This window comes from Balaenoptera borealis (genome assembly GCF_965194805.1).
Source record: "Balaenoptera borealis genome assembly, chromosome: 17".
Classification (NCBI taxonomy): Eukaryota; Metazoa; Chordata; class Mammalia; order Artiodactyla; family Balaenopteridae; genus Balaenoptera; species Balaenoptera borealis.
The window spans coordinates 21,408,566-21,422,699 of record NC_138876.1 but is presented as its reverse complement, the minus strand read 5'-3'; the positions used below and the strand labels follow the sequence as shown (position 1 = coordinate 21,422,699).

Genomic DNA, 14,134 nt, shown 5'->3' with positions numbered 1-14,134 from the left:
GGATGATGCATACTTTTTTCCTTTTCCTTCTGGGATATTTGGCAATAAGGAAGAAGCTGGCCTAGACTTCTAGGGATCACTCTGTGGAGGCCGAAGCTAATTTACAATGATCTGGAGAAGCAAAGTTGAGAGAGAAAGAGAAGCCAATGTTTGATGACATCTTTTGAGCTCCTGTATCCAGTTTTTCCTGAAAACCTCCTCTACTGGATTTTAGTCATACAAATCAATAGATGACATTCATGCCTGAGCCACTTGGAGGGCTGTTTTTACTTTAAAAAAAAATCTCTTTAAAAAAGTCTTATCAGTTCACCATCTCTCTGTGACTTTGGGAAAAGTATGCAATCTCTGTAGAGCTCAATTTTTTCAGTCATTCATTCAATGTATAAAACATCAGTACATACCAACAAACATTAGTCATTCCCTATGCTCAGAAGGTTTGTAAACTGAAGAGGACAGCATGTGTGATTCCTTCCCAGCAGTCCCAGTTTCAGTCTTCATGTATTTCACTGATTTGGGTCACATGCCTCTCCTTGGATCACTCACTATGGCCAGGAGAATGTGATGCTCTAATCGACCAAGTCAGATTGTGTGATTTCTATGGGCCCTTCTATTCTACCCTTTTAAGTTTGTAAACAGATTGGCTTTCAAGTTGAACGAAAATCCACTTTACCAGCACAAGGGAAGTCTATACAATCTAAAGTGGTCATGCACTCTGGAGGACTCACATTTCTGTGACACCCTGAAAATGCAGATGCTGATGGGCAAGGTCTTATTCTAATGAAGCTATTCGGTCTTTTGTTGATACTCAGAAAATGTTAAGTAATCATTCTCTAACTTTGGGTGGCTACATATGGGCAGTGTAGTAATTTTATTGATGACTATCTCCTGTTCCTCATTTCTCCCATAAAAGAAAAAAAGAAACTATGTAATGTCCTAGTCATACCAAATGTCCTTTTAAAAATAATATTTTATTGATCTGAGGGAGAGAAGTGAGGGGCTTCTTAATTGAAAGCAATTTTAGGTGACTAATTTCACCAAATAATGGAGTATTCCAAATTGACTACAATGGTGAAGCAGAGAACAGCTCTATAAAAACTTACCTACTGTTTCCAAGCAGATCAGAAATAGCTTGGACCTTATAAGACTTTGAACAGATTTATTTTTTATATAAGAAGTAAAAAAAATGCTGAAAGTCATTCCTAATGAAAATCAATCTTTTTGTTCTCTTATGCATTAATGAAAGAAGTTTCATGATCGTTAGAACGATTGAAGTCTGAATTCTTTTTAATGAATATTACATTTCTACCCATTAATGGAAGGCACTGCGGCCAGCCAGACTTGAACCCAGTTTTCATTCCCTGTAGTGTTTCCATCAGGGGTCCTAGCAGTCAACTCCTCAGAGCCTGCCTGTAGTGTTGTAGGAGGAGTGTTTCACTAGCAAAATCTAATGTTGGGCAAAATAAAAGCAAGAAAGGGCTTCAGATCCAAATAGACTTGTTAAAAGTGAGCAAATGGGGCGATTACTTTAAAACAAGGATGATCATGTCTTTACATAATTGGAAGATGAATCATACTGTGATGCCATTCTCTCCCACCTCATCTGTTTTCCACATGCAGCATTTGGGCATATAATTATTATCTTTATCTTCTCAATTGCTTCCCTACTCATGGTCGTCCCCATTTCAATGAATGACACTATCTTATTAACTGCCCTTGGTTCCTCCTCTCTCTCCTCTTCAACTCTGACCTTCTATTCTATCTCCAAGATGTGTATAAATTTCTTCCCAATATCTCTTGAATTCTCCCTTTCTTGCTATCCATTTTGCTACTTTCTTGGCTCAGGGAATTAGCCATAGAATACTTTCATAGTTTTGTATACTGTTTGAGTGTTTTTTACCTTTTTATTTTATTACAGAGCAATACGAATGCATTCTTAAAGAACACACAAGAAAATACACACAGTAATAGAAGACTATAAAGAACAGCTATAACCCCATCTACATTTCAGATTCCTCTTTAAAAAGAATTAGAAATGAGAGTATAAAAAACAAACAAAATTGCTTAAAGTTGATGTAACTTGATATAAAGTTGATGTAAAGTTGATGGTTTGCAAAACCATCTCAGTTTTCCAAAATTTAAGATATTGGGGATATTTATATTCAACCAAAGAGTTATTTCAGTAATTATTGAGCACCACCTTTCAGAGTCTTCAGCACATAGCAAGTGCTAGGACGATACTTGTTCAATTGAAATTCAAATGATGGAAAAATTATCACGTGAATGTGTAATGGGAAATAATATTTTGATGGGCACTCAGGGGTCAGTGGACCCCCATTTAGAGGGTTAGGGACTACTTCTAACATTTGTGGGGTCCCGGAGAAGAGTACAATGGAGGCCTAGAAAACATAAGTTTAAACATTTTAGTTTTAAATCAAATTAACAAACATCAAATGTTTTATGTTATTTTGGTTAATACCCCTTCATCATAACTTGCAAGGCCAGATTTGAATTTAGAATTCTTAAATTCTTCAGACTTCTGCTCTGGAATTTGATGGTGTTGGGAAAATCCGTGAGTCACTTGTTTTGTCTCTCCACAGTGGTTGTGTCCTGTGCTCTGAGGCACCTTGGTTGCCCAGGGTTGAGTGCACTGGCAGCGTGGTCTGTTCGTGGGGGATGGACCCCAAGAAGCTCACACACGCCCTGGAAGTGGGTTTGCTCTTTAGCTGTGGTGTGGTTTACACATACAATTAAGTTTACTAATCACCTCTTCCTCTCAAAAACTAACACGTTTTGATTTTTATCTGCTTCTACATGCTTCTTTCACATTCAGTTTCTTCATTTACTTTTGGGAGAAAACTTTCATGATCTATTGCTTCCTGTATCTGTATTGCAGGAGAAAACTGAAATTAATCGGTGACTCAGAGATGTGTCCTCTTAGGAGATCTATATCTGTTAATGACTGCTGAGAAACAGTCCCCTCCAAAATCGAGTGGCTCAAACAAAAATGACTTATTTTTTCTCACAATTCTGTGGGTTGCACTGCTGGTTTTGACTGAGCTTGCTCATGTGGCTGCATTCAGCTGCAGGGTTGGATGGCCTGGACGGTCCACTATGGCCTCACTCACATGCCTGGCTGTTGGTGTTGGCTGCAGACGGAGGCACCCAGTTCTCCTCCACATGAGGAGCCTTAGCCTTTGCTAGGCTTCCTTCCATGGCTGGTCAGGGCAGTGTCCCAAGAGGCAAAGGCAGAAGCTTCAAAGTCTCCTAAACTCTTAGTTCTAGAATTCCCGTAACATCACTTCTGTCACATTCTATTTACTGGTCAAAGCAGGGCACAAGGCCAGCCCATAGTTAAGGGGTGGGGAAATATGTTCCACCTTTAGATGGGAGCAGTTGCAAAATACTGTGGCCATGTTTTTCCAATCTGCCATAGGATCTTAGTTTCTTTCTTTGTTTACTTGAAGAGTAGATTATTTAAAAGTATAATTTAGATGGTTTCAGCAAATCACCTTCCTATCATCATTCTATATTTCTGTCTGTCCTCCTAAATTTAAAATAACTCATTTCAGATGTCAGTGGTGGATTACAATAGCCAAATTATGATTTAATGATTACAAAACAATAAGGAATTCTAAAAATTGGAAGTCGCCTACAAATTTATGCTTTGAACACTAAAAAATATAATGGTAGAAAATAATTTGTGGCAGCAAGACATTTATACCTAAAACACCTAGGGAATAAATTGACACCAGAACAACTTATTTCAAATGATTCCTTGTGTAAAAGAAGAACCAGGAAAAGACAGGAACTCAATTCCCTAGAGAAGAAATAGACAGTGAAACTGAAAACACGTTTAATATTACCAGTAATAAAAAAATGCAAATTAAAATAAGATCAAGTTTTTCACCAACTGAAATGGCAAAATTAAAAATATAAAAATGCCTGGTATTGGTGAGTTTGTACTGAAATGGGCACTCTCATGTACTGTGAGGAGGAGAATTTGGTATATGTACCAAGGATTTTAAACTGTGGTCAGATCTTGTGATCTAGTAACTCTAGGAAGTTATAATACAATTATGAGATAAGGACAGAAATTTTGATAAAGGAGAATATTTGGAAGAGAAAAAAATAATTTATATGCTTCAAGTAAATTATAACATATCCTGTTGACAAAATGCTACAAGGTCATAAAAATTTATGCCACAGGAAAACTTTTAATAATATAGAAAAATGGTCATTGAGGTAATGTTAACTGAAAGTGTAATATGCAAAGCTGTCAGTATATTATATTTCCCATTTTAATATACATGCTAGTTGATCTTTAATTGCCTGCCTCCCATCAGATTGATTTTCCATTCTTTTCTGCCTTGCTGTGTGCCCTGAAGGGCTGACTCCTATAAACTGTATTTCAGATGTTTTTTCATCAGTGGTCTTCCAATTGGTTGTGGCCAATGGAAGTTACTAGCTTAAGATTGGATGGTTGGAGAAGAAAGTGGTCTGGTGTTTGATTTTTCCCCTTTGGCACCAAATCTATGACTCTCTATGACTACAGCTCCTGCCAAGTAACTGTATTCTCTTCCCTTGGCCTTTGGCTAAGGGGTTGTGACACCTTTCCACTTTTACTATTTCCTGTGTGTCTCACCATCCCTTGTGAGAGGTCCTCTCACCATCCCTTGTGAGAGGTTCTCTCACTATCCCTGCCCACACTTCTGAAAGCAGTCCCTTCATTAAGTCTCTTTATTTGAACCATCTTTATTTGAATTCAATTTTCTACCAAGTCTCTGACAGATACAACATTCATAGATAGTCATGAAATATATATAGGTATTGAATACATGAACCGTAGTTTTTTTCTTTTTTTTTGATGGCAACATTTATGGTTGACTTTTATTCCCTTCTATATATGTTTTATATTTTTACATTTTTATTTTAAATAAGAATATATTATAATGCATTATAAAAATAAAATGAGATAAAAATTTTTATAAACTGACTCTTTTAGATGAAATTGAGCTAATGTGCATTTTAGCATTGTTTATACCACAACTAACACTCTGTAGATGTCACTGTAGTTGGAAATACAGCTTATCATCTGTTCTTCCTAACTCTGTGAAGTGAGTGGGTAACCATCACTGTCCTGATTTTACCTATTAGGAAACAGAAGCTTAGAGACTGAAAATGATTTGTCCAAATTCTATAGCTGGTAATAGGCATTGGAAGCTAGATCTTCTAACTCATATTCAGTTCTTTTCTGCAATGTGGAAGTTGTGTAGGCTGAAGTTGTGGGCCATTCTATTATTATAAAAGCTGATGATGCTTGAAGTTTAAGATTTTACTTAGAAAGTAATCATGTATATTTAAATTAAGTCATTTTCCCATCCTCATTCCCATCCCATTCTCATTCCCATGAGAAACAAACATCCTCATTTGTAAAGTGCAGCTATAGTGAAAGCATTTTAAAAAAGTCTGTTCCTAATGACACTATTAGAATACGCTTACACTTATTTTTGTGTTTTGAAAGAGATACTATTTCTTCTTTAATACCATCAAATGTCTAATCAAGGATAAAATTTACCAGATCACCCCAAAAAGACTGTCCAGTTCTTTATGATCCCTACTTAAGTCCTTTTTCTGACTCCCCTTCAAAATGTAATACTCTTCCCTACACAGTATTTTATTTTTTGTCACCACCTAACTTTGATTTTATTCTCTTCGTTCATTCCCAGATGTTTTAGGAACCCACCTATATGAGCTGTTTTGTCAGTGTCTACATTAAAGGGACATAAAAGGAAGTCCAATTGAGAATATCCTAATAAACCAATAGCACTCCGCCCCTATCAAGAAAGAATGGCTCAAATCCTAAATCCTACCTTTCCAAGGTTGTAGGGGCCCTTCCGATCCATTTTTGGCATTAGCAATTCAATTCTTCCTTTCATGTATCCAAATGCTAGAGTCTTTGTACATGTAAAATTCCCATTAAATTTAACGGCATATTTGGGTATAAAATATATGGTGTCTGACATTTATGTGTGATGTGAGAGTAGTGTCATGTCTGGAGCTTTATTTCAGTTGCTGAGATTGCTTTATATCTTTTGATTTCTCAATCATTTTACTGCATTTCAATAGCCACCATTGTGGCTCTACTTGAAAAATGTTCATTTTGCACCTTTGAAAGTAGATGTAATTTTTCATGGTTGAGCGCACACTACTTCCAAGACTAGTGGGGTTTTTTTGGGTAGTATTGCTTTTGTTTCCTTCTCCAGGCTCCTTCACTACTTCTTCCTACTCCACAAACAGTTCTTGCTTTTTGCCTTTAAATAGGCCATATTCTTTTAAAATTTTCTTCCGAAATCCTATTCATCCCATTCAATACCATTTCACCTCAAATATCCAAAACTCTTTCCCTCTGGAAAATAAATTGGCTCTTCCTTAAGAGTTGTAACCGGTTTCTTGTGAGATATATTTTAGGTTAGAGAATATTCTGATGAGTCACTTGGATCCTAAACCCCAATGGTACAGTTGATGACATTGCTCTTCTGTGATTTTGTGCCCACCTAAGATCCCTGTCAAACCTCCATGAATAGTCCAGAAGGATGGTACATGGGATCTGACCGTCTACTCATTCTGTTCTCTCTGCATGTTTATGAATCAGGTACATGGCATAGAACAACTGAATTCTTCTTGCCATAGGAGAGCAAGTAGAAGGCAACATAACACTTGGTTAATTGGGAAACTCTTTTTTCCCTGTGACAGGAGGTGGGAGATTTCTAACATACAATGTGAAGAAGGCAGATGTCAACTGTGGGAGGAACATAATTATCTGTAGTCCTTTCGGAATGAAGCATGTGGTAAGTTTGTATGTGTTTAAGTGGCTGTGATTTTAGTGCAATGGAGAATTTGAAATTTGTTTCTGAGTGATTACGTTTACCTAAGTTGGAGAGCACAGTATTTAGCCCCAAGGCCTTTCCCATGGATTTGCACACAATGGTTTCATTATGAGTCAACAAGGAACAACAGAAAGAACACTAGGATTGGAGTCGGAGCATCTGAATTCTGGGGTGGACTTGTGAATCTGGGCAAGTTTTAACCTGTTTGTCCTTAGTGTATTCATCTGTAAAATGGGAACAACTGCTTTTGAACTACCTACATCAGATGAGATATTATATGGTAAGTGTGCTTAGAAAATCACCACATGCCATACAAATGTGAAGGATTATTACCTCAGTGGGTATCGATGTCACAGCTATGGCTATCATGGATTCATTGACAATCTTCAAATCTTCATTGCCAACCCCAGTCTCCCTGCTGAGCTCAGGTCCATACTTTCAACTACCTGTTTAACATCCCCTTGAATGGTAGTAACTAAAGGCATATTCAGTTTGATATGCCTTGAACCATATGTGTTATCTTTTGAAGTTTCTCTTTCTCCTGTATTTTGGTTAATGACACCACTATATTCCTCATCACTTGAAACAGATATCTGGGCTGTATCCTCCACTCTCTCTCATCATTCATAGCCTATAAATGAGTAAGACCCACTTAGTTGCCTCTATAACATCACTTAACTCCATCTGTTCCTCTCCATTACCATCTGTGTTCTAGGTTATAATCCTTGTCATTGTGGAATAAATAGACTTCTTTGTTTAGAATGAATCACTTGGAATTATGCATTCGTTTTTTTTTTTTTGAAAACAATTATGTCTGTAGGGAAAAAGGCAACAACAAGGATCAACATTTTCAAATTCATGCCTCTTATGTAAGTGGAGGAGCTCCAGAAAGAAGTCAATGTATATTAAAATTTCAGTGAGTAAACTCAATTTTCTACAACTAACATAATCTAGCAAGTGCAAATTCCTATAGCAAATATACAGTGAGTAGAATACATCTAACCACAAACATGCAAAACAAGCTTGCAGTAACCTGGAGATTAAGGATTATATTCCATGGGAGAAAGCTACAAATCTTAGTGGTTACAAAGCAAAGTATTACAGGAAATTCTTGTCCCCCTTCTAGCAAAATGGCCAGAATCTCAATATTATGGTAACAATATATGGAATACTATAGGTTTAATTTTGTTTACAACGGTGACTAATTCTTTGTATTTATCATGTTTTTGTGGTAGTGGGTTTGCAAATATTTTTCAACTTTCCTCCATATTTTTATAACAAATCATGATGTCTAGTCCAGTGCTTTGCCATCTCAAGGGTTCTTATGCCAAAACGTTCCTTCCTCTTGAGATTTCTCATAAAATGCCATTGTGAGATGTGCTCTATGGTTTCAGCTGCAATTTTAATCAAATTTGAATCAAAATGTGGGTGGTCTTATGATTTTCTATTGCCACATAATATTTCATTGGAAAATTTAAATAGCCTTCTTATGGGTTTCCTCATCCTTAGCTTCACCTTCCTCCAATTCATTCTCCATATTGACACCCTGCTCTTTTCAAAATGCAGACATAATCAAATCACTTTCCTATTCCACACCCTTCAGTCAGGTTGGGAACACTACAAAAAGCAAGTGAAAAACCTTAGCATCAAAAATACAAACACACGGAGGCTAAAAAATACACTACTAAATAACCAAGAGATCACTGAAGAAATCAAAGAGGAAATAAAAAAATACATAGAAACAAATGACAATGAAAACACGACTACCCAAAACCTATGCGATGCAGCAAAAGCAGTTCTAAGAGGGAAGTTTACAGCAATACAATCCTACCTCAAGAAACAAGAAACACCTCAAATAAACAACTTAACCTTACACCTAAAGCAATAATAGAAAGAAGTACAAAAAAACCCCAAAGTTAGCAGAAGGAAAGAAATCATAAAGATCAAATCAGAAATAAATGAAAAAGAAATGAAGCAAACGATAGGAAAGATCAACAAAACTAAAAGCTGGTTCTTTGAGAAGATAAACAAAATTGATAAACCATTAGCCAGACTCATCAAGAAAAAAAGGGAGAAGACTCAAATCAACAGAATTAGAAATGAAAAGGGAGAAGTAACAACTGACACTGCAGATATACAAAGGATCATGAGAGATTACTACAAGCAACTATATGCCAATAAAATGCACAACCTGGAAGAAATGGACAAAGTCTTAGAATAGCACAACCTTCCAAGACTGAACCAGGAAGAAATAGAAAATATAAACAGACCAATCACAAGCACTGAAATTGAGACTGTGATTAAAAACCTTCCAACAAACAAAAGCCCAGGACCAGATGGCTTCACAGGCGAATTCTATCAAACATTTAAGAAGAGCTAACACCTATCCTTCTCAAACTATTCCGAAATATAACAAAGGGAGGAACACCCCCAAACTCATTCTATGAGGCCACCATCACCCTGATACCAAAACCAGACAAAGATGTCACAAAGAAAGAAAACTATAGGCCAATATCACTAATGAACATAGATGCAAAAATTCTCAACAAAATACTACCAAACAGAATCTAACAGCACATTAAAAGGATCATAAACCATGATCAAGTGGGGTTTATTCCAGGAATGCAAGAATTCTTCAATATATGCAAATCAATCAGTATGATAAACCATATTAACAAACTGAAGGAGAAAAACCATATGATCATCTGAAGAGATGCAGAAAAAGCTTTCAACAAAATTCAACACCCATTTATGATAAAAACCCTCCAGAAAGTAGGCATAGAGGGAACTAACCTCAACATAATAAAGGCCATATATGACAAACCCACAGCCAAGATTGTTCCCAATGGTGAAAAACTGAAACCATTTCCTCTAAGATCAGGACCAAGACAAGGTTGTCCACTCTCACCACTATTATTCAACATAGTTTTGGAAGTTTTAGCCACAGCAATCAGAGAAGAAAAAGAAATAAAAGGAATCCAAATCAGAAAAGAAGTAAAACTGTCACTGTTTGCAGATGACATGATACTATACATAGAGAATCGTAAAGATGCTACCAGAAAACTACTAGAGCTAATCAATGAATTTGGTAAAGTAACAGGATACAAAATTAATGCAAGAAATCTCTTGCATTCCTATACACTAATGATGAAAAATCTGAAAGAGGAATTAAGGACACACTCCCATTTACCATTGCAACAAAAAGAATAAAACACCTAGGCATAAACTTACTGAAGGGGACAAAAGACCTGTAAGCAGAAAACTATAAGACACTGATGAAGGAAATTAAAGATGATACAAACACATGAAGAGATATACCATGTCCTTGGATTGGAAGAATAACATTGTGAAAATGGCTATACTACCCAAAGCAATCTACAGATTCAATGCAATCCCTATCAAACGACCAATGGCATTTTTCACAGAACTGGAACAAAAAATTTCACAATTTGTATGGAAACACAGAAGACCCCGAATAGCCAAAGCAATCTTGAGAAAGAAAAATGGAGCTGGAGGAATCAGGCTCCCTGACTTCAGACTATACTACAAAGCTACAGTAATCAAGACAGTATGGTACTGGCACAAAAACAGAAATATAGATCAATGGAACAGGATAGAAAGCCCAGAGATAAACCCACACACATATGGTCACCTTATCTTTGATAAAGGAGGCAAGAGTATACAATGGAGAAAAGACAGCCTCTTCAATAAGTGGTGCTGGGAAAACTGGACAGCTACATGTAAAGAATGAAATTAGCACACTCCCTAACACCATACACAAAAATAAACTCAAAATGGATTAAAGACCTAAATGTAAGGCCAGACACTATCAAACTCTTAGAGGAAAACATAGGCAGAACACTCTATGACATAAATCACAGCAAGATCCTTTTTGACCCACCTCCTAGAGAAATGGAAATAAAAACAAAAATAAACAAGTGGGACCTAATGAAACTTAAAACCTTTTGCACAGCCAAGGAAACCATAAACATGATGAAAAGACAACCTTCAGAATGGGAGAAAATATTTGCAAATGAAGCAACTGACAAAGGATTAATCTCCAAAACATACAAGCAGCTCATGCAGCTCAATATCCAAAAAACAAATAAACCAATCCAAAAATGGGCAGAAGACCTAAATAGACGTTTCTCCAAAGAAGATATACAGATTGCCAACAAACACATGAAAGGATACTCAACATCACTAATCATTAGAGAAATGCAAATCAAAACTACAATGAGATATGTATAAAATAAAAATCTTTGGAAAGGGAAAAAAAAAAAAAAACTACAATGAGATATTACCTCACACCAGTCAGAATGGCCATCATCAAAAAATGTACAAACAATAAATGCTGGAGAGGGTGTGGAGAAAAGGGAACCCTCTTGCACTGTTGGTGGGAATGTAAATTGATACAGCCACTATGGAGAACAGTATGGAGGTTCCTTAGAAAACTAAAATTAGAACTACCATACGACCCAGCAATCCCCCTACTGGGCATATACCCTGAGAAAACCATAACTCATAAAGAGTCATATACCCCAATGTTCATTGCAGCACTATTTACAATAGCCAGGACATGGAAGCAACCTAAGTGTCCATCAACAGATGGATGGATAAAGAAGATGTGGCACATATATACAATGGAATATTACTCAGCCATAAAAAGAAACGAAATTGAGTTATTTGTAGTCAGGTGGATGGACCTAGAGACTGTCATACAGAGTGAAGTAAGTCAGAAAGAGAAAAACAAATACCATATGCTAACACGTATATATATACGGAATGTTAAAAAAAAAAAAAAGGTTCTGAAGAACCTAGGGGCAGGACAGAATAAAGACGCATACATAGAGAATGTACTTGAGGACACGGGGAGGGGGAAGGGGAAGCTGGGATGAAGTGAGAGAGTGGCATGGACATATATACACTACCAAATGTAAAACAGTTAGCTAGTGGGAAGCAGCTGCATAGCACAGGGAGATCAGCTCCGTGCTTTGTGACCACCTAGAGGGGTGGGATAGGGAGGGTGGGAGGGAGACGCAAGGGGGAGGGGATATGGGAATATATGTATATGTATAGCTGATTCACTTTGTTATAAAGCAGAAACTAACACACCATTGCAAAGCAATTATACTCCAATAAAGATGTTAAAAAAATAAAAAGAAGACTATTTACTTGGAGGTAATCTTCACGATGAAAAACAACAACAAAAACCCCTTAGCATCGTATATAAGTTCCTCTATGATCTTGTCTCTGTTATACTTTTCCGTGTTCTTCCCTATCCACTCTGCCTTCAATATCTCATATTCCAGCATTTCAAACTCCTTGCAGTCACCTGGATACACCATGTCAGTTTATGTCTCTGTACCCGTGCCTTGAATTTCTTCTCTTACTATACCTTCTCTTGCCTTTGCCATCCCAGTGAAATCCTGCTCTATTCTTTCTTCTTTTCTTTTCTTTCCTTTGTATCTTTTAAACTTTTTACTTTGAAATAATTTCAGACTTTAAACAGTTACAAAATAAAATAGTACAAAACAATCTCTGTATCCTTTTCATCCAGAGTCCCTTGGTTTTTAAATGGTATTCAATTAATATCATGCCAGGTATGCTAATAAAGTTCATCCCAAGTGATTCTTATCAAAACATCTAGGTAACAAAACGTTCCTAACATTTCTGGTTAAATAAGTGTCTCAAGAGGAGGAGAATGTCTACTTTTCTGTATTTACTGAAATGTGCATGGCCAAAAACCCAAAGGTAATCAGATATGAAATTGGTTCCCTCTCCTGTTCTTGGTGCTTCAAAAATTTAAACCACAGTGAATTCTGAGAAATAGAGTTACTCACCAAGAGGAGTGAAGAAAATTGCAAAGCTTTCTGCAAATAGTCATCATACCACTTGTCTTGTATACTGATTACCTATGAAAGACGGGAAACATGGACTGCGTGCTTCCAGGAAGAACCAGGCTATAATTAACCATAGGGAGTATTCTCTTCTCCACGATGGACCTATAAGTTTGGGGTCAGTTACTTCTTTTCCTCTTCTGCTTCTTTCTAGCAAACTACACATCACACTCCTTTAAAATCATTATCTTATTTATCTGTCTCCACTAGACTCTGATCTCTTAAGGAAGAAGGGTCAAGTCTTAGTCCTTTTTCTATTTGGCAGCATCTATGACAGTGCCTGGCTAAGAATAGGAATTTAAAGATGTTTGTTGACGGGTTGACTGACTGATTGATGAACTAAATTAATGAAATGCAGCAGAAATGGATAAACATGACCTTGAGGTTTGTGAAATATCCCTTGAAGGGACATCTTATCATTAAAAGAGGAAACGTTCTACTTTTGCAGCAAGTCTTGGTAGGATATGTTCTATTTCTCTAAATCTTCTCGGCTGACATAGCTAATTATAAGACTTTTAGACAACTACAGGGATGTTTCTGAACTCTGCAAAGTTATTAACAGATGTGGCATTTAAGAGACCTGTCTATCCTCATGCATCTTCAGATGTTGGTGGTTGTATCTGTCAGACAGTGGCACCATCCCATCCTGTGAACTTTAAAGCTTGAACTAGCTCAATTTTTCATCCAAAGAAGAAATCTTAAATCTTTTCATTAAAATAACTAACAGGAAGTCAGAGAGGCTTTTTTTTTTTTTTTTTTTTTTTACAGAGCAGGTTTTAAACAGTAAAGGGGTAGTGAGAAAGAATCAAGTGATTAAAAGAGAAAAAACTAGGTGATCACAGAAATGTACTTTCAAAGAACTTTAAGGTTGAGAAGTTATCTCTTTCTTTCTATCCCAGTTTAGTGGTCTTGGCTGAATCCTGGGGCTTCAGGGTTTGGGGTACCAGAAATTCAACTAGGTACGTGGTTAGGGAAACCAGTCTGAAAGATCCAACACGAGGCAATTGGTAGGTGTCCAACCAAAGATGTTCATCATGATGACGTGAATTATGAGAGTAGGCAACTAGAAGAGAACTGAATGCCATGTAATAGGATATACTAGAATAATGTAGGGTCCAGGACTCTGAATTAATGGAGAGGATTGATGTGAATAAAGGCCTAGATCCCTCCTTGCCTTAAGGTGAGACAACTCTGAACTACCATTTCAGTTCCAGAACTCCCTGTGGGGTTGCCAAGACCTTTGTTGTTACCCTATCATAGTTCAATACTTCTCTTTGCCCAGCCAATTTCCCTCTCTCTCATAGATGTCAACTCTGAGTTTACTCCCCAATAACCTTTCAGCACAGA

The 14,134-nt window shown here is 36.8% G+C and overlaps 1 long non-coding RNA gene across 1 annotated transcript in view; it reads right to left on the bottom strand.

Annotated features, from left to right (window-relative positions):
• LOC309615152 overlaps nt 1-14,134 on the bottom strand; it is a 194,331-nt gene that overhangs the window by 98,079 nt on the left and 82,118 nt on the right. The window lies entirely within an intron of this gene.